Source organism: Macaca thibetana, chromosome 13 (genome assembly GCF_024542745.1).
Source record: "Macaca thibetana thibetana isolate TM-01 chromosome 13, ASM2454274v1, whole genome shotgun sequence".
Lineage (NCBI taxonomy): Eukaryota > Metazoa > Chordata > Mammalia > Primates > Cercopithecidae > Macaca > Macaca thibetana.
The window spans coordinates 9,493,464-9,513,133 of record NC_065590.1 but is presented as its reverse complement, the minus strand read 5'-3'; the positions used below and the strand labels follow the sequence as shown (position 1 = coordinate 9,513,133).

The 19,670-nt window shown below is 46.9% G+C and overlaps 2 protein-coding genes across 5 annotated transcripts in view; both read right to left on the bottom strand.

The window, feature by feature from the left end:
- Nucleotides 1–9,238, bottom strand: part of NCK2 (NCK adaptor protein 2) — a 149,308-nt gene extending 140,070 nt beyond the window's left edge. For 2 of the 3 annotated variants that reach the window (XM_050754218.1, XM_050754216.1), the window contains exon 1: nt 8,967–9,208. The gene's annotated coding sequence lies outside the window, so the exon portion shown is untranslated. Of the gene's footprint in view, nt 1–8,966 lie in introns of all 3 variants that reach the window. The other variant, XM_050754215.1, reaches the window with a different exon arrangement.
- The window catches only part of ECRG4 (ECRG4 augurin precursor), a 903,650-nt gene that overhangs the window by 324,305 nt on the left and 559,675 nt on the right, over nt 1–19,670 (bottom strand). The window contains exon 1 of one of the 2 annotated variants that reach the window (XM_050754236.1): nt 8,642–8,645. The exons of the other annotated variant lie outside the window; for it this stretch is intronic. The gene's annotated coding sequence lies outside the window, so the exon portion shown is untranslated. Of the gene's footprint in view, nt 1–8,641; nt 8,646–19,670 lie in introns of those variants that run through there. 2 annotated transcript variants of the gene reach the window in all.

The following is a 19,670-nucleotide window of genomic DNA, read 5'->3' as shown; positions in this document are numbered from 1 at the left end:
AACCTGTGAGTTGAAAGAAACCACCCAAGTTGCAGCCCCTCCAAAACTTGGAACACGCAGGAGCTTCTCCCCACAGAGACGCCAGACTCACAGTCCTGTCTCAGTTCCATCTGCTCCAGGGAGGGCTGCTCAATCCTCTAATGGCCCCAGTGGCCCTCCCAACACAAAAGGGTAGGTTCAAGAAGCTGGCACAGACAACTCACTTGGAAGAACAGCCAGTGTCAGAGTTCCCATCAGGACCTGTAGCAGCAGTCTCCCAAGAATCCGTATTTGGACTTGACCTGGCCTCTCTCATGACCTCAGAAGCAGATTTCAAACCCACCTTAGAATTCAAGACCTTCCCAGATGTCATAAAAGCACAAAGGAAAAGGATTTAGTATGTCCTGCTACAAGGTTTTCAGCAAGAACCTACCTGCCTACCTTCACTTCAACAACAGCAACTCATTAAGGAAAAATGGCAGCAGCAAAAATGGCCTTGTGCAAGCTATTCCAACAGCACAAAGGCCCGGGGGCCACCTGGACGAGTGAGAAGACACACACTCCTGTTTTCTCAGCCCCTAGTGCGGAGAGACAAGGGTGGGGACCCACCACACAGCTACTGATGTAGAGGCACATCACCCAGGCATGTACGATGGCACCTACATGGCCACTTGAACTAATACTCTGCGACTACAACAGAAAATACTCCCCCTCACCCAGTGCCACTGCAGTTCCCTCCAGTAGCAGTTCTCCCCAGGGGATGTTGGTGCTTCCTGCAGAGTTGGAGATTTGGGCAGGTAGAGGACCACCAGCCTACGGAACACGGCAAGGGGGCTGGGGGAGAGAAGCAGCCAGGCCAATGGTGCCCAGTGATGACCATCCAAGGCTTCCCTTCCTCCAGGGTATCAGTTATTCATTATGTCCTTCCAAAGTCCAGGGCCTTCCCCAACCACTTGGCTGATAAGGGGTTCCCAGAATGAACCTGTATGCAAGCTCCACTCCCTATCAATGATTTTCCATCAATGTTTCTCAAATCTTACACCATAATAAAAGTTTATGGTTCTGTTTTATGTATTTTCAGATACATCTTAATGAAGGGATGGCAGCTAGCTTGGTCAGAGTCTAGCTGTGGAACCTAAGACATGGCAGCCTCCCTTTCCTTAGCCATGAAGATACAAACAAAAAGTACCACATGTTCTGTTGGTGAGGACTCAATGAGTTATTACACGGAAAGTGCTTAGGACAGTGATTACAATGTGTATGTGTTTGTGTTTGTCTGTGTCCGTGTGTGAAGGAAGAAGTTAATGTTCACTTCAAAAATATATGATTTTAGCTTGTACTTAATATGTATCAGAAGTATGAATACTCCAGATGGCTGGATAAAGAAAATAGACTACTATTCAGCCATAAAAAAAAGAATGAAATCATATCTTTTGCAGCAACACGGATGGAACTGGAGGCCATTATCCAGATGGAACCAGAGACTTGAAGGGTAATGGGGTGGGAAGGGGTGGATGATGAGAGATTACTCAATGGGTACAATGTATGTTATTTGAGTGATGGATACAATAAAGGCCCTGACTTCACCCACAGGCAATCTATGTAACAACATAACACCTGTACCCCATCACTGTCTAACAATGTCGTTTTTTACCTTTCCTACGGTGCCGAACAAATTTTTCAAAAAGAAATGTGCTGAATACTGATATACAAAAATGTTATTTTACACAGGTAACTTCTAGAATTCAAAGCACATTTTTAAATATTTGTAAAATGAACAAGGTATTTTGATGATAGATATTCACTTTTAACTGAATCTGATTTTAGTGCTCTAAAACATCATGCACTGAGTGCCTTAAGTATGGCATTATTCCTTATATTTAAAAAGCTTATACCTTTCCCAGTAAAGCATAATCATAATTACCATTATAATTATTCTACATTGCTTCCACTTTGTCTCTTTAGCTCTCTCAGCTTTGGAAAACAGACAGTAAATGAAGCTTAAATCATGAAAAGTGTATAGACCCACACTCCGCAACAAAGCTGCCACTAGTCGCATGTGGCCAAGGCCAATCAAAATGCAGCGAGAGGGAGCCTCTTAAGAGGTGCAGTAAATGTACATACTACAGGCTGAATTTCAAAGCCCTCACACAAATAAAAGAATATGAATTATCTTCTTAATTACATTTTATATTGATTACATACAGAGTTTATATACATTGGGCAAAATAAAATATATGATGAAAATTAATAACACTTGTTTCGTTTTACATGTTTAATGTGGCTACCAGAACATTATGATTACATCTGGGGCTTGCATTTGTGGTTCACATTGTATTTCAAGGGGTCAGCACTGCTCCTGACAATACATCAGTTCAAATGGCATTTGCAGGGAGAGAGTCCACATTAAAACACACATACACACCATTTTCTGCACTTAGTCTCCCCTCCTCCCATGACAGCGAGCCGGGCCCACGCTCAATTCCATGCAAAGCTCTAGTGGGGTAGCCCCGCCATTACTGCACAGGAGAACCCTGAACCAGTCCCAATGGAGAGAGTCTTTAAAAAGAAACTGATGATAAACTTAGTTTTGTTATCACAATTAGCAAACTGTCAGTGGGTGGCCACAGATGACTTGCAGCTCAGCATGTGTGTATATGGAGAAGGGAATATTTAGATGCTGGGAGAAACAGAGAGGGAGCCTAGTCGTGCAGGCCCATGACTGCCACGCTGGGGACTTGAGTCACTGACCTAAGGATGGTGGAGAGCCACCGTGTGCCGGTCGTGCCCAGACCTGACTGTCAGGGTGCAGTAACCCTGGGATGGATTGGCAGGAATGGTTAAAAAGCGGTTTTGATATCCAAGGGAAGGAGAAAAAGGACAGCAGGGTTGAGATGTTAGATCTTTGGGAGGTAGAATCAATAGGGGTGGATGACTAGTTGGGGGCTGAGGGAGAATTCAAGGATAACCGAGTGAGTCGGTGATGGGGAATATAACTGAGTAGGCAGGCAGGTTGCAGGAGATGCTGCAAATGGTTTGGGATGGTGGAAATGAAATGACCAGTAAGAACTTGGATAATTCTTAGGCATTAATAAATGTGAATGAATGAGCAAACAAAGCATGAATGAACATACAGATCTGGAGCTAGAGGGAGGTCAGTCATGCAGGCATTGCTCCTGCCTTATGTCTGAACAAGGCAAACTGGCCTAGGTCAGAAACATTCCAGCCATGCTCGGGGTGCACCTCACCACCGTCATGCACATTCTGCTATGGGATATTTGCTCATGTGGCAAAGACTGCACGACCACAGAGACGGCAGGCTCAGAGGGGACGGCCTCTCCACCCTGGCTGCCACTGGCCCTTCCTTTTGCTTTGCTCTCTTCATCCAGGGTTCAGAAAAGACTTTCGTTTGCATATCACTGATATTTTATCATGGTCTCAATCAAAGACAAACCAACCCCCAAATAAATGTCTACCTACCTAAGTTGAAGAGAAGCTTCCATAAATGAAATCGAGTCAAGGTTTTTCTCTCTCTTCAATCACTCTACTTAAAACCTTTCCAGCCTTTGGAAGGCCAGCACCAAGGCTTGTTCCCTGTTATGGGGTGCTACAACCAACATGTAAAGAGCTGACATTCCCTCCATACTTGTGACTAACCAGCCCCGGTAGGTGTCCCCAAATAAACACAGATCTGAGATCGGGATGATGGGAGCACCAGATCTTCCTGAAAGCGTCAGCCCTGTTGTAGAACCTAGACAGACACACTGGCAGGGGCTAAACTGTCCCCCCTAAATTCATATGGTGAAGCCCTAACCCCTAAGTGACTATATTTGGAGACAGGACACTTCAGGAGGCAATTAAGGTTAAAAAAAAGGTCTTAAGAGTGGGGCCCTGATCCAATAGGACAGATGTCCTTATAAGAGGAAGAGACACCAGACCTCTCTCTCAGTGCGTTCACAGAAGGCAGGCTACGTGAGCGAGGACACAAGAAGACGAGCCAGGAAGAGATTCTCAACAGAAATCAGCCCTGCCGGCCCCAGGGCCATGGACTTCCAGCCTCCAGAACGCTGAGAAAATAAATGTCTGCAGCTTCAGCCACCCATTCCGTTTGGTGTGTCTTTGTGTGTGTGTGTGTTGGTTTGTTTTTGAGATAGGGTCTCATGCTGTCACCCAGTGCAGTGGCGCGATCTCCGCTCACTGCAACCTCCGCCTCCTGGGTTCAAGCAATTCGCATGACTCAGCCTCCCAAGTAGCTGGGATTACAGTCGTTGAGCCACTGCGCCTGGCCTCTGTGTTTTATTCTCTTAAGGCAGCTGGAGCTGACTAATACACGCCCTAAACAGGAATAAGCTCTCTCAACTTGAGGAGGCTTTCCAGGGTAACCCTGGCCCATAACCAGGAGGTGAGGACAAGAGAGACTGACATTGCTCCTGCCGGCCTCCCCTCACACCACTACCGGCCTCCCCTCACACCACTCAACCTCAGTCAACTCACACCCAGAATCTTCTCAGCCAATATCCACACACAGCTGCGACACGGCAAAGGCTGACACCCAAGGCCGCTGTGTTTCATAAACTGTCTCAGGATAAAACAACTCTACCCAGCAACCCGTGGGTGCTCCTCATGTACGGCCTGCAGAAGGACTTAACCCTAAATTCAAGCTCCGTCATCCCTAGTCTCCCACCTAGAAATAAGGGCCAGAACCAAGTGCGCCATGTTATTCTGACTCTTAAAATGATGGTGTACGTGAAAAGGACTTTGCAAACGATGAATGAGCGTGCATGCATTAGTACATGCCATTCTCTCATCATGGCATTTTAGGTCCTCACTAACAATTGGGCAACAGGAGCACCCCACTTCACAAAACTGTCTCAAAAGAAGCAACTGCAATACTTAAAATTCTGAGCACACTTGAAGCTTCTTTTCTTAAAAACACTACAAATACAATAGTAGAAAGAAGGGGTGACACAAATAACTAACTTACCAGGCCAGGATCACAAATGCTCTGCCCAGCGTTTCGAATTCAGGTTGATATGAACAGACTAACCTACAAAAGTAAACCATTCAGCCAGCCCACCAGGTAACGCAGGTGGGTATGGGTCTGGCTTTGTTTCTGTTGTTGCCGTTGTTGTTTTTAAATGTAGCTTCAGGACTACAAATGACTCATGTGACAGAAAATTTGCCAAACAGAGAGGCCAGCAGACTAAATTCTCCCATTGTCTGAACATCCTGAGGTCAAAGCCTTCCAGAGTAGACAGAAGTTTCTGAGATTTACAAGAATGCTGGAGATCTCGTACCACTCGAATCTCAGTGGGAGGCTAGAGCTCCAATACTGACAGACTGGGAACTCAATATTCACATATTCAATAAGTATTTGTTGCACACCCATTGTGTATAAGTGACAAGACCAGTCTGCCCCCAAGGGGTTCAGAATTTATTAAAGAAAAGATGAAGGCAAAAAAAAACCATAGGGCAGGGCATGGTGGCTCAGGCGTGTAATCCCAGTACTTTTGGAGGTCAAGGCAGGAGGCTCACTTGAGCCCAGGAGTTTGAGACCAGCCTTGGCAAAGCAGCAATACCCTGTCTCTACAAAAAAATGAAAATAAAAAAATTCACTGGGCATGGTGGTGCACACCTGTAGTCCCAGCTACTCGGAGGCTGAGGTGGGAAGATTGCCTGAATCCAGAAGATCAAGGATGCAATGAGCTGTGATCGTGCTACTGCACTCCAGCCTGGGTGACAGGGTGAGACCCTGCTTTAAAAAAAAAAAAAAAAAAAAAAAACCTGTAGGAAAGAATATCACACATGACAAATCAGGGACACAAAGAATGTGCTGTGGAGGTTTAAAGATGATGCCATCCCCTCTAGTTTGGAGTTGATAAGATGTGGGGAAGAAAAGAAATAAGAGATGACCCTTGGGATGAGTAAGAACTCAGGACTCAGCCTGGTCAGGGACAGTGACACAGTGAGACATCACTGTGACACTGCTACCTCAATCAAAATAACTTTCATTTCCACAGTTTTGAGAAATAAGATTCTGGAGGTAGGAATGTATGTGCCAGTGCATGTGTGTGTGGATGTGTGTCACTGGGCAGAGGTAATACTTGTTAACGTTCATTTACCTTTAGAAATAAACATACTTTGGGATATGTTCAAAGGAAAATACAGGAAAAGAATAGAGTCTAACTTTTTAATTGTGCTATTAAATGGCCTAAAGAAATGCAAAACTATTTTTGCTTTAGCTGCATACTTTTGATAACCCATTAAAAGGCTATCATGACCTTCTTCTGAGTTGGCTTAACTCAGGCATGGAACAACACACATGAAATCACGTTTTAGCTTAGGGCCTTTGAAAACGTGCCATGAAGTACTTCCATCACACATTTTAGGAAAGAGAAACCATTTGGAAGTGCCACTTGCCATCCCTCTGGATGGGAAAACTAATTTCCTAAGCCTCTGAAGTGAGTTGTGGGGAGTTTCCAGTTCACTTGTGAAAACAGTTTTCCCAAACATCGCTCATCATCCTCCCCTGCAGTTCCGGCAAGCAATTTTGGGCTCTTGTCATTAAGCCTCATTTTTAATGTCAGAGAATGAATTCCACAAGCCTTGTCTCCCCCAGTGCACATGGCAAGCCAGTCCGAGCAGTTAGAAAAATGGGTGTCCCATAGAGCAGCACAGCCTGCTCTAGCCAGGGCAAATTAAGCTAGCTCAACTGATCAAGTAAAGGACTCCAGTACATTCTGCGCCATTCGCGGAGTCTTAGGGTATTTTAAAAGGTTATCCAGTCTGTGCACATGCAAGGAAGATTTCCGGTGTATTTAAAATGGATGATAGTGCATTTCTCAAATATAGTACTGTGTACATAAGATCTGCTGTTTGTTGGAAAAGCTAAATAACCCAAAATGTAAATGACAGAGCCTGGGAATATGTCAGGGTCAAAGAGAGCAGGGATGAAGAAGATTTAAGTATGCAGCACGTCCTAAGCAAAACACAAAGCCTGAAAACTGAGCACAGCCACCTGCAAGGCACCTTCAGCGAGCCCCACGGTTAACAGGGTCAGTTTCTCCACAAGTGGACAGAGGGGCTTATGCAGCAGCCAACTCTTCCTGATGGTAATTTGTGACCCAATTTCATCCAGTGTTTCATGATCAATCCCCCTGAATGTTTATGAAGCAGGAAAGAAGCTCAGAATCCAGGAGAGGCCTCCCGGACAGGAAGTGGGCCAGGCACCTCCACAGCTTCCTATGCCTAAAGTTCTCCATTTCAGCCTCAAGTAGCCACCAGAAGACCACTAAGATTCCGCCACCTTCTCCAATCAAAACTACATCTAACCAACCTCCAGGGGAGAATATACTGAGGTAGGATTTTCCCTTGTGTTCACTCTTCACAAGCAAGGTTAACACTTGCTTCTCAGGAAATCACTGTTCCAAACATCAAAAAACCTCCATGTCTAGCCCAATCTCCAGGTGAAGTCAATTTCTTCTCCACGTGTCCGATGACCGCCATTCTCTTTACATAAAACTCGCATAGGCTTGAATCCTGTTACTAATTCACCTGCTTATCTATGAAGCTTGGAAAGTGAATTGAGGGAGTGTTCACAAGCACAGTTCCGTTTCGGTAAGTTAAAGCAGCCCAGGTTAATTTCATTTTCCGTCACTTTTGAGACTTGATAACTACATCTAAAACAGAGGCATGAAAAACACCCTGAATCACTTTCATTACTACACAAAATCCCTTCCGAGAAGCGGGGACTGGGCCTGGGCCAGGAAGGGACTCCCCTACCTGTGGGTCCCACCAAGCCACGCCCACCGGCCTCTCAGGGTGGTTTCTTTCTGGGTCGAGGGATGGAGCTGGCCCATGCGATATTTTAGGCCCCCTCCTGCCCACACTGGGGCCTGCTCATCCCATTATGCATATGCAAACTTGGCAGAAGCGGCCTTAAACCTGTTGGCAAAATAAACAAAGCCAAATAAAGAGGAATCTGCCAACCTGAATTGTGAGAAGTGACCAAGGCCGACTACACGACTCCACGCCCGCTCGGCTTTGTCCCTGAAGCTGCTACAAAACTAGTTTAAGTCAGGTGCCTGGGGTCCACCAGCCAATGACCCCTAGCATCCAGCGCAGACCTTCACAGAGATCCTTATTGTCTACAAATTACAGCGTTTTGCAAATTAAACCCCTCCCCACAATGCCAAGCTAACTGTGCTCATAAGGGAGTTACCGTCCATGCCTTAAAACTCACACATCAAATTTTTCCAAAACCACTGGGTGATTAAATCGCCCTGAAAAACACCGAGAGGGCCGAGCGGTTGTGAGAAACTTTGGTTCAGGTGGCTGTAAGAGTCCTGTAAATCTGGGGCAGGGCGCAGAGCCTGACGCCGGGCACAAAAGCTCCCTTCGCCGAAGCGAAGACCTCCTTTATGCGATGTGACAGCAGCTTTGTGCGCGATCATAAATAGTTGTAATAAACACAGTTAAGTTCTCCCGGCCGATCGCGGCCTCCCCGGTCCCTGCGCCGGGGCCCTGCGATCCGCGGCTATTCTTCCCCGGCACACGCGCCCTGGCGACCCTGGCCACCGCACGGTCCCACGCTAGCCCCGAGCTCCGTGCCAGCCGCCCGCCCGCAGGCCAGGCGCAGCCTGCGCACCCGGGGGTCTCCAGTCCCCGGGCCCCGCCGCCGGGCCCCCTGCCCTGATCCCCGCCCGCGCCCTTGGCTGGCGTCCCCGCCTCTGCGCCGGGCCGCGATGGTGGGGGTTGGGGATGGGAAGGCGGGCAGGAAGGTGCCGAGCCGGGAGATGCCCGGCAGCCCACAGTCGGGGGCGCCCAGGCCGCGGCGGGGCCGAGAGTACCGGTGGGGCGCGGAGGCGACCCGCTCTCGCAGCCCCTCCCCGGGCGCACCCCGGCCCACGAGCCCCGCCGCGCTCCCAACTCCGCCCAACGACCCCAAGTTTGTGGCCCCCGCCCCGCGCCCGCCTGGCCGTGCTTACCTCGCTGTGGGCCGCCCGCGGAGCCGGAGGGCAGCGGCGCGGGTCCCGGGGCGGCGGCCGCGCTGCGCCCGCCCAGGCGCCGCTCTTTGTCTGCGCCGCTCCCTCCTCCTGCCGCCGGGCGGACGCTGCCGGCCCGGGCGGACCCCGCCGGCCCGGGCGCCGCGAGCCTCCCCGCAGCCGAGCCCTCCCCTCCGCCCGCCGTCCGCTCGGCCGCGCGGCTCCGGCCTGACGATCCCCGCGGCGGCGGCGGCAGCGGCGGCGGCGGCGGCGGCGGCGACCCTCCCCCGGCGCGCAGCGCCCGCCTCCTCCGCGCTCTTCCTCCTCCTCCCGCGCTCCTCCCCGGCAGCGCCGTGACGCCGCCCAGGGGCCGGCCCAGGCCCGGGCACGCGGGGCGGGGACCCGAGACCCACCTGGGGCGCCCCCCGGCGCCGCCAGGCTCCGCGCCCGGGTCCCGGTACGGGCGCGGGTATAGCGCGGGCCTGCGGGACGCTCCGCTCTGGAGGCGCAGCACTGGCCCGGCGCCGGGGACAGGAAAGGGTCCCCACGCCCGAAATTGCGCGCGGGCGGTGGGGGGCAGGCTGGGTGGGTGGGGAGGAGAGTGAAAACATAGGCTGCAACTTCCAGCCTGGGATGCCTGCCGGGTGGGCTTTGCGTCCTCTTTTTTGTTTGTTTGATGTCCTTATCGCGAAGCTGTAGTTGCTGGGCAGCCGCCCCCCTCCCGGAAGCATTCCCACGGCACTCAGCTAAGCAGGCCTGGTGTCCATCAGAAAAGTGACTTAAATAAAAATGTCACTTCCTCCTTGTAATTGCTTGTGGGCATTTTTATTTATTTGTCTTGCATCTATTTACTTTCCCAACCAGACACGTTTTTAGTCCATCATCCCTGTCTGAGGCACTTCCTAAAGGGAGAAGAAACTCGACCTCTGTTGCCTCCCAGGCATCCAGGCCAGCCCCAGCCAGTGGAATCCTGGTTGCACACCCATGGGGACAGGATCCGAAGAGGAGCTGCCCGAATGTGCCCCTAGAAGGAGTGTCGCTAATGATGGGACTGTTCAGCTCACCCAGCCTCAAGTTGTGGCTAGCCTATAAACAAACTTGGAAGATTAAAACCCAAAAGCAAGGGGAAAGACGCAAGTTTCCCTTTCACAGACACATGCATCCGGATGTCTTTTCTCCTCCCCATATGGTTTCCCAAAGGAAATCCTAATATTCAAATGATTCTGATTTCCTGGCAGGATAGCCTGCATCCATGTTAATGAGATTCTTTCTTAGGCTGCTGGTCTCTGCTTACTATTAAGACAATAATAATTTATCCAAGGTTACAAGGCAGTATTATTTGATTCAGTCATCTGCTTCCTTCCAGAAAGGAAGTACCCAAGGACAGGTAACTAGAGTCAGTGTAGCTTTGAAGTCAGACAGGTGAGTATTTGTTGACTTCCTGAACTGTGTAACCTTGCACAGGTGGTCTTAGCCTTTCTAACATCTGTCAAATGGGGAGATAATATTTACCTACCTCCTATGTGAAGGATTCTGGCAGTAGGTAGCCCTCAATAGCTCAGTAAGTGGAAGAAGGCACAGTACACTGAGCAGGGATCAGGTACAAGCTCAGGGAATCAGGACAGCCTCCCTTTTCCTTGTTTTGATCCTGTGAAAGAAGCTACTTCAGTTCATCCTTTTGTGCAAGCCTCGTGTTACTAATATCTAGCTTTACAATAAGGAAAGAAGAATACTAGTCATCAGTCTGCCCAATTTTAAATTAATTTACTCAAAATAAGTATAACAATGTTGACCCAGTTTCTAGCTTGTTTGCTTTGTAAACTTTCACTGAATCGTGGTTGTTGCATGCCTCTTCCTTCTCTGATTTTTTAGAAAGTCACCGATGTCATTATCTATCTACATCCAGTGGCCCTTTATCAATCTTTATCCTATGCAGTTTTCTGAAGTATGTGGCATTTCTGCTATTTCCAGAAACACCATCATCTTTTCATTCATCAAACACAGCCAGTTCTGATTCTTTTACCTTTCTGACCTACCCATCTGCCTCCTCTAGAGAGTTTGTTGTCTTCCCACCCTCTAAAAGTAATATCCCCAAGGCAGATGGTGGTCCTTTGTTTTTATTCTGATATGCACCTTTTTTTTTTTTTTGAGAGTTGATTGTTTTTTGTACACTCCCTGTCTAAACCTTCATTGATTAACTCCCAGACCCCGTAGTCTTAGAGAGCTCCCCAGCTAATCTGCACTCCCTACACATGGCCCAGCATCTCTTCTAGGTCACCATGTTCAGAATGAAACTCATCTCCTCCCCAGACTAGCTCCTCCTCCCATGGTTTCAGGCCTGGCCAAGAGTCTACCAGGCACCTCAGCTCCTGGGAGAAACCTCATTGTCATCTTGGCTTTTCCTTCCCACTCTCCAAGTTCTCCCCAAGAAAAGCCAGGAGAGCGCTGAATGACACTAAGACCCCTTTCAGTCCACCCCCATGGTTCTGAGTCCTGGTGATTCTTAAACATCTTTTTGACTGCACCTTTCTTTCCATTTCCATCACTGGCATCGTAACTTATACATCATTCCTAGCAATGCTTATAAAGTATCTTGATTGAATTCTTGACATAAATCATCTCTAATCCACACACAATAGTATTGTCCCCATTTTACAGATGAAATCACTTGATCAGTGGATCAAATAACTGGGGTCAGAACTGCATGTACGTGACTCCAAAACTCTTGTTCATTTCCCCACAACTGCCTTCCAACTGGTCTCCCATTACTTACTTATTAAATCCCTCAGATTTGCACTGGACGTCAATGTCATCCTAACCTTCCTATAAATTGCTTCCATTTGCCGGTGGTTGTGCTTAAGAACTTCTCATGGTTCCCCATTTCCCACCACGGTCTCCTCAAAAGTTATGTGATGACAGAAGACTGAGCATTTTCCCCCGGGGAGGCTGGGGGATTTAGCCCTGAGTGGCCTGTGTGAGTTTCCTGGGGCTGCCTTAACAAATGACCGCAAACTGGGTGACAGAGGTTATTTTCTCAAAGTTCTGGAGGTCAGAAGTCTGATATCAAGACACTAGCCTCTTTCCGAAGGCTGTAGAGGACAATCCTTCCCTGCCCCTTCCAGCTTCTGGCGGCTGCAGGCATTCCTTGGCTTGTGGCAGCGTCACTCCCACCTCTGCCTCTCTGTCTTCACACAACCTGGTTCCCTGTGTCCTTTCCCTTCTCTCTTTTTGTAAAGACAAGGACCATTGAATTTAGGGCTCACTGTAGTCCAGCATGATGTCATCTCGACATCCTTATCTTACAACATCTGCAAAGACCTTTTTTCCAAATAAAGTCACATTCTCAGCTTCCAGGTGAACATATCTTTTAGGGCCAACATCCAACCCACTGGAAGGCTTAATATGGGGGAGACATTTCTTTGAAGCTTATGTTTTATCTAAAACTATACAGGTTTTCCTGCATTCTATTCCATTAATGTGTCCACACCTGTTTTACTGTCTTCAATCACAAAGTATTGAAAGCATAAAAAACATAGAGTGGAAGGAGGTGTAGTACACTTTTGTCTAAAATCACATTAGCATTACACATTATGACCTCTCTTCCAAAGGCCTCTCAAACTTAGTCCTGCCATACAATCTCCTTTTTACCTCTGTCCAGTGTAAGCTGTTTGCTTCAGTCACTCAGCTCTGCCCACAGTGCCACACTGAATCACACTAGTTTCAGCCTTCTGTGGTGTGAAGGCGGTTAGGAATTCCCTGTCCCCCTCCTTCTCTTTCAGATCTCCATTCAAGGCTTTCTCTAATCCCTCCTTGGACTCATGGAAAACACAAAGTGAGGTTGAGGGTGCTGTCCAAGTCAGACGTCAGAGGCTCAAAGCCTACCTTCAAGCCCGTGCCTTGGGATCATTTCACCTCTCTGAGCCTCAGATATTAATAGTGCTCTTGCAAAGCGTTGTGAGAATTAAAGGAGATAATGTAAACGTGTCTCAACTGTGTGTTCAGCACATGGTAAACACTCATGTCTGCTTTCTCATGACCTTCTCTCTTAACCATCAATTCAATGAAGCATATGTGGTGTAGTTCTATTTGTAAGGCATTATAAGGTCCACTTCAGGATTCATTCATTTGATGCAGATACCAAAGAACACCTGGATGTGCAAAGAGCAGATGTAAGATTGCATTATTCAGAGAGGTGATAACGCAAACTGGAGTGGAGTGAACAGATGGGAAAATAGTTTAGGAGAAATGGAAAGGAAAGATCCAAAAAGAAGGTTGAAACGAGCATACAAATAACTATAATATAAAACTAAATATGAACAGTACCGAAGAAAATATGTCTGGAGAATCGGGAGAGGATTTAGGCTTTAGGCTTTATGAAAGGTGGTGGCATTGGCAATGACCTTGAGAGATGACATGGTGAGAAGCTGCCTTTAATTGGGCTGCCCCGTGTCTAGCCCCTTCCCGGTTTTAGAGAGACCTGTCTGAACCCTGGAGGGAGGCAGAGTGGGCACCTCAATCTCTCCATTCCCAGAAGCCCTGTGAGAATGAACAGCCTGGAATTGGCCAGTGGAACCCTCCCACTCAAGACTGTGAAACTGGAGAGGGTGACAAGGACAAGGGAGGGTGAAATTCAATTTGCCATAGCTGAAATAGTCCCAGCACGTCCCTCCCACAGGAGTGAGCCAGCTCCATTCTCACCCCTTCTGCTCTCCAGTTCCCCTGTGAGCTACTTGATATTCTTCTAGTAAATTCTCCTGTTCTGCTTAAGGTACCCAGAGGCACTTTCTCTTTTTGCAACCCGAACCCCTGAATAATGCAAATGGTAGCATTTTGAAAGGTGGAGATAGACAGGGAGAAAATTCCCAGTGGCGGCAGCTCAGAACCCTGAGGCAGACAGGGGAATGTGGGAGGACCCCGTAGGGACAGGGAATGGCCCACTTGCCTAAATGGAGCAGAGACTGCACAGAGCGGATCGCGAGGCCAAGAAAGAAAGCGGTTACGTGTGGACATCATCTGGGCTCAGCCCAGGAAGACACAATTGGTGCATGCACGGAAGGACAGCTGGAGACAGGAAGAGCAGACAAAAGTTTGCATTTCTAAGAGAGTTCATAACCCCAACTGCAAATGGATGGGAAAGTGTTTTAGGAGAAATGGAGGAGGAGGCTCAAAATGAATTGGCAGCTGCTTGAATGCGGGGGACCAAAGAGAAAGAGAATGGGGCACGAATATAACCTGAGGCTTTGGATGCCCACATCCACAAAGATAACGGTGCCAAGATCCCAAATAGAAAAGTGGGGAGGACTGGCTTGTGAGGGATGAACAGTTTTGCTTTTGTACATTTGTTAAATGTAAAGAAGAATAGTTATTGCCAACTTACTACATGGAGAGCGCACTGCAGGAGGTACACAAATGAGCAAGCCACAGTTCCTGCCCTGAAGTGCCTCTGTGCTAGAAAAGTTGCTATTACTGCTATAAATACCCTGCTGGAGTAATGAGCCTATTGCTCTTTAATTGTGTCATTCATCTCAGCGACGATATGAACGCCCTGAGGGCAGGAGCCACTCCTGGTTTACCTGTACGGCCCTGACCCTTCTCCTGCCTACCCACTATAGAGCAGACACTTTGCAAACCTTTCACGATGGATGGAAATTCCACACTTATGAGTGCGTCAAAGAGGACAGTGAGCATTAGTGAAGAAACTTAAAAGGAGGCCATTAGTAACTCACTATGAGAATCTCAAAACAGATACTGGTGGATTTTCGCATTTCATTTCACCTGCATGAACACATGGGGAAGAGACAAGTCTTAAGATGGCACAGTGGTTTCACACCCAAACTACAAAGTACCTTTTCACTACCTCATCAGACCCAAGAAGGGGCAGCTTAGAAACCCATGAAACCCATCTCTCAGTGACTGGCAGGATTAATTTTTTACAAACCACCACTACAAAGAGTTAAAGTTCATACACACACCCCAAAAAAGTGGGGTGTCCTCTATGGATGATCAGTACGATTCTCCTGCCTCTATCTAAGAACTGTGATCTGGACTTCAGGAAGTAACTATGCTCTATTTAGTTGTGTAAATAAAGGAAAAACAGATGAAGTAACACTATAAAGTTGAATGTAAGTTAGGGTATCAAAAAAAAAAAAAAAAAAAGGAACGGAAGTGCACTTAAACACTGACCTATTTTTCAGTATGTGTTTTATCAAACGCTTCCTGTGGTGATCAACGTTACACATCACAACTTCATAACTTTAAAATGTAACAGGTGCTTGAGCCGAAAAATAAAAATGATCACAACTTTACATTGTTTTTGATTGTTAGCAGCAGGGCAGAGTTAGTTTCAGATAGGAACAATTTTAAGAGAGTCTGTAACTTTAGAAAAGCTAAGATTTGACGCAAATTTCCATTTTGAAATCCGCCTTAGGTGAACATCGTGGACGAGACATTTATGTTAGCTACAATAACCCTCAATTAATCAGAATGCCTCAGGAAGGACTTGTTTTGCTAAATTAAATTTTCATGTTGGTTAAAGATTAACCAGACATTCCCTTCAGCTGGAACATAAATTGAAATTAAAAATATATGTACGTATATTGGAGGCAGATATCTCACCTTGGAAAGCACAGGGCAGTAAATGAAATGAGTCCCTTTTTGATGTGGGGTGCCTCGTAATGTCTCAGAGTCATCATTCTGAACATGCATCCTCATTTTATAGTGTTAAGTTTGTAGAAGATTGAGTAGAAGAATCTGTACTAAGTCAGAGCCATGTGCTCAAATTACTTTTTAAAAAGTTAATAAAATTTGCTTGTTTTCCTGCATTTGCTGCCTTTTTCTGAAAATAAAGTGCTGAGTAGGAGACTGCCATTGAGTGAGGGCTCCAGTAACTTACAGCCTAGTCATTCAGTGCTTACATACATGTTTTAAAAGGGAAGACTTCTAGCTGGGATCGGTGGCTCATGCCTGTAATCTCAGCACTTTGGGAGGCTGAAGTGGGTGGGTCACTTGAGGTCAAGGGTTCAAGACCAGCCTGGCCATCATGGCGAAACCTCATCTTTACTAAAAATACAAAAATTAGCCAGGCATGGTGGCACATGCCTGTTATCCCAGCTACTTGGGAGGCTGAGGCAGGAGAATTGCTTGAATCCAGGAGGCGGCAGAGGTTGCAGTGAGCCAAGGTCCTGCCACTGCATTCCATCCTGGGTGACAAAGTGAGACTTCATCTCAAAAATAAAATAAAATAAAAATAAAAGGGAATACTTCTAAAATATAAAGCAATTCTCAACTAGAGTACTGGTAAGTGGGATGTTGCTTTTTTTAAAATCACAGTCTTCACTAAAGAAAAAATAAGTTAATAGGAAGGTATGTTTTAGAGACACTGTAACGTAATCTCTTTTTCACTCTGCAGTGCACTGGACGGCTTTCTTCTGCGAATTTGATGCAAATCCAGCTGAGAGTAGGCTGCATTGAGGAATAATCCTGTGTAGCTTCCTGTCTGCGTTGCCTTCCCTTCCATCCATGATGCGGTACTCTCTTTCCTTGGAGTTCCTCTCATTCTCCGAAACTCTACTGGGGTGTATAGCCAAAAATGCCTTGTTTTCTAGTAATTTATGTCCATATGATATTTTAAGATCATAAACTGATTCAGGGCAAAATTATTATTATTATTATTATTATTATTGCTATTATTATTTTTTCTTGGAGATGGAGTTTCACTCTGTTGCCCAGGCTGGAGTGCAATGGCACGATCTTGGCTCACTGCAACCTTCGCCTCCTGGGTTCAAGTGATTCTCCTGCCTCAGCCTCCTGAGTAGCTGGGACTACAGGCACATGCCACCACGCCTGGCTAATTTTTGTTTTTTGGATAGAGATGGGGTTTCACCTTGTTGGCCAGGGTGGTCTCGAACTCCTGACCTCAAGTGATCTGCCCACCTTGGCCTCCCAAAGTGCTAGGATTATAGGAATGAACCACCAAAATTATTTCTTTGACTTCCCCAGAGTATCTCACTGACACCTCATACAAAGTTGGCAGTTAGTGATGCTTTTTGAAGGAAAGGTGTGGGATAAAAATACATTATTTAGAAATATCATTTTTTAAATGCAAATGGGTTTAGCTACGTACCATTGTATAAGTTTTTATTATTAACACAATAGTTGTTAATAGCTATCATTTGTTGCATTCTTACCGCTGGCCAAGCACGCTATCTAATACTCACAACCCCAGTGAGGGAGGCATGAAGACCCCCATCTTATAGATAAGGAAACTGAGGGTGAAAAGCTTTGAAAACCTGTCTAAGGTCACAAAGCAAACAAATGGTTGTGATTTCTTTCTCATGATGTTTCTGACAAATACCTAATATTGATTTACAAAGTATCTGAGAAGTGCAACCAAGATCAATAAATTGCACTTATTTTAATATCCTATTAAATCACTTTCATGTTGAGAATTCTTAACAGAGTTACTGATTTCACCCACTTTACTCTAATTTTATTAGACACTTCACATGTCTGCACTGGGCCAGGGGTCTCAGGGCGTAGGGAGGTGTTAGAGAGGACTTGCACCTTTACCTGCAGGGACTCAGACTAGAGAAGTGACCCCTCCTGAAGGCCAGCACTCAGAGCCACACTGGATGGGGTGTTGTTTCCTATTACTGCCATAGCAAGTCACTACAAAGTCAGGACCTTAAACACCACGGTTATGATCCTTCAGTTCTGTGAGTCAGAAATTCAACCCAGGTCTCTCTGGGCTAAAATCAGGGTGGCAGTGGGGCTGCGTTACCTTTGGGAGGCTCTAGGGGACCATTCATTTCCTTACTTTTTCCTGCCTCTGGAGGTCACACGCACTTCTTCCACGATGGCCTTTTCCTCCACCTTCAAAGCTAGCAGCGATGCGTCTTATCTGACCCTGCTTCCATTTCTCAGTCTCTCTCACTGCAGCCCAGAAAGGTCACCCTCCCTTTAGGACTTGTGATTGCAGAGGGCTCACCTGGACAATCCAGGGCCATCTGTCCATCTCAAAGTTGGTAGCCTTACTCACCTCTGCAAAGTCCCACCGCCGTGGAAGGGAACATTCACAGGCTCCGGGGTTATGGGCAGGGGCAGCTTTGAGTGGTCATGATTCTGGAGCATTATTCCTGGACAGACTTTAAATCCTGTATGGAGGGCGTGGGCAGAACCAGGATGCCACAGAGAAGACGAGAAGGAAGAGGGGATATTCTGGCCTCTGGAACCACTGGAAGGGAGAATTTGAGGAGGAAATGAGCCTGCTGTATACAAGAGAATGAGGACACATCACTCCTCCTGTGAGTGCTGTCTGGAGCCCCTGGCCCAGATGACCATTGTGGGTTAGAGGAGGTAGGGCATTTATTTTGCCCACCTCCATTCATGAGTCACACACCCCACCTGACACGGTTTGGTTCTGTGTCTCCACTCAAATCTCATCTCCAATTGTAATCCCCGTGTGTTGGGGGAGGGACCTGGTGGGAGGTGATTGGATCATGGGGGTGGTTCTCCCCATGCTGTTCTCATGATAGTGAGTTCTCACGAGATCTGGTGGTTTAAAAGTGCGTGGCAGTTTCCCTCTCTCTCCTGCTGCCATGTGAGATGAGCCTTGTATCCACTTTGCCTTCTGCCATGATCGTAAGTTTCCTGAGGCCTCTCCAGCCATGTGGAACTGTAAGTCAATTAAACCTCTTTTCTTTATAAATTACCCAGTCTCAGGTAGTCTATAGCAGTGTGAAAATGAACTAATACACCACCTAAGAGGCAAGAGGAGAAGTTTAGGGAGACTGATGATTTCTTGAACAAGGAAGTGAGGAATTAAGAAGATATTTTGGATCCAACCACAAAATTACAGGAAACACAGGGGACAGAGAACGTGTCCAACTATACTGGGAATGCAATCAGCAAAATCCAGACTGTGGTATTATGAAGGACAAAATACCTGGCTTCTTCCACCCATGTTGCTAAGAAAACTAAACAAAGGTGGACATTGAACCTATAGGTTAAGAGACCTAAAATACATTTTAATAACCAAAAGAAAATGAGCCACAGTGATTAACGATGCATGAAAAACAGAAAGGAAAGAGAGAACTCTTGAGGGGGAGGAGATGGAGATTTGGAGGTGGGTGTGGTTATAAGAGTGTTTGCTTTACAGTGGTTCATTTGGCCATATATTTGCTTCCTGTGGTTTTCTGTAGGTGTGCCACATTTATCAATAAAAACATGAAATGCTGGTGATGTATTTGGGAAGACTGTCAGGTGGGGTCATGCAAGAAATGTGGAGACAGACAGAAGCTGTGAAGGTCACAGCATTGGGCTGGATGGGATTGAGGAACCCTGCCCATGGCAGTCACACTAGAAACGAACAGAAAGAGAGGGATGTATGTGGTCCAGATGAGGTAACACTAGACAGGACAAAGTCGCTGGCTACATATTGGGGTCAAAAGAGAAGAATGTGTATTCTATAGTTCTACTTAATCCAGAAGATGCATCAGAAGAAACAGAGCCTGCTCTAAGCTCATGAGGGACCTGGCACCCTTGCTTTGCCTAGAGTCCCAATTGGTCTCCTTAAGGGACCATCAGCAGCTTCCTCAGATGTCCTGATTTCTAGATATTAAAACCCAAGACAAGGGCTTGTATGTGAGTAGTTCATTTGGGGAGTGGTGCCAAGAGAGGAACAGGAGAGCCTGGGAAGCATGAAACATG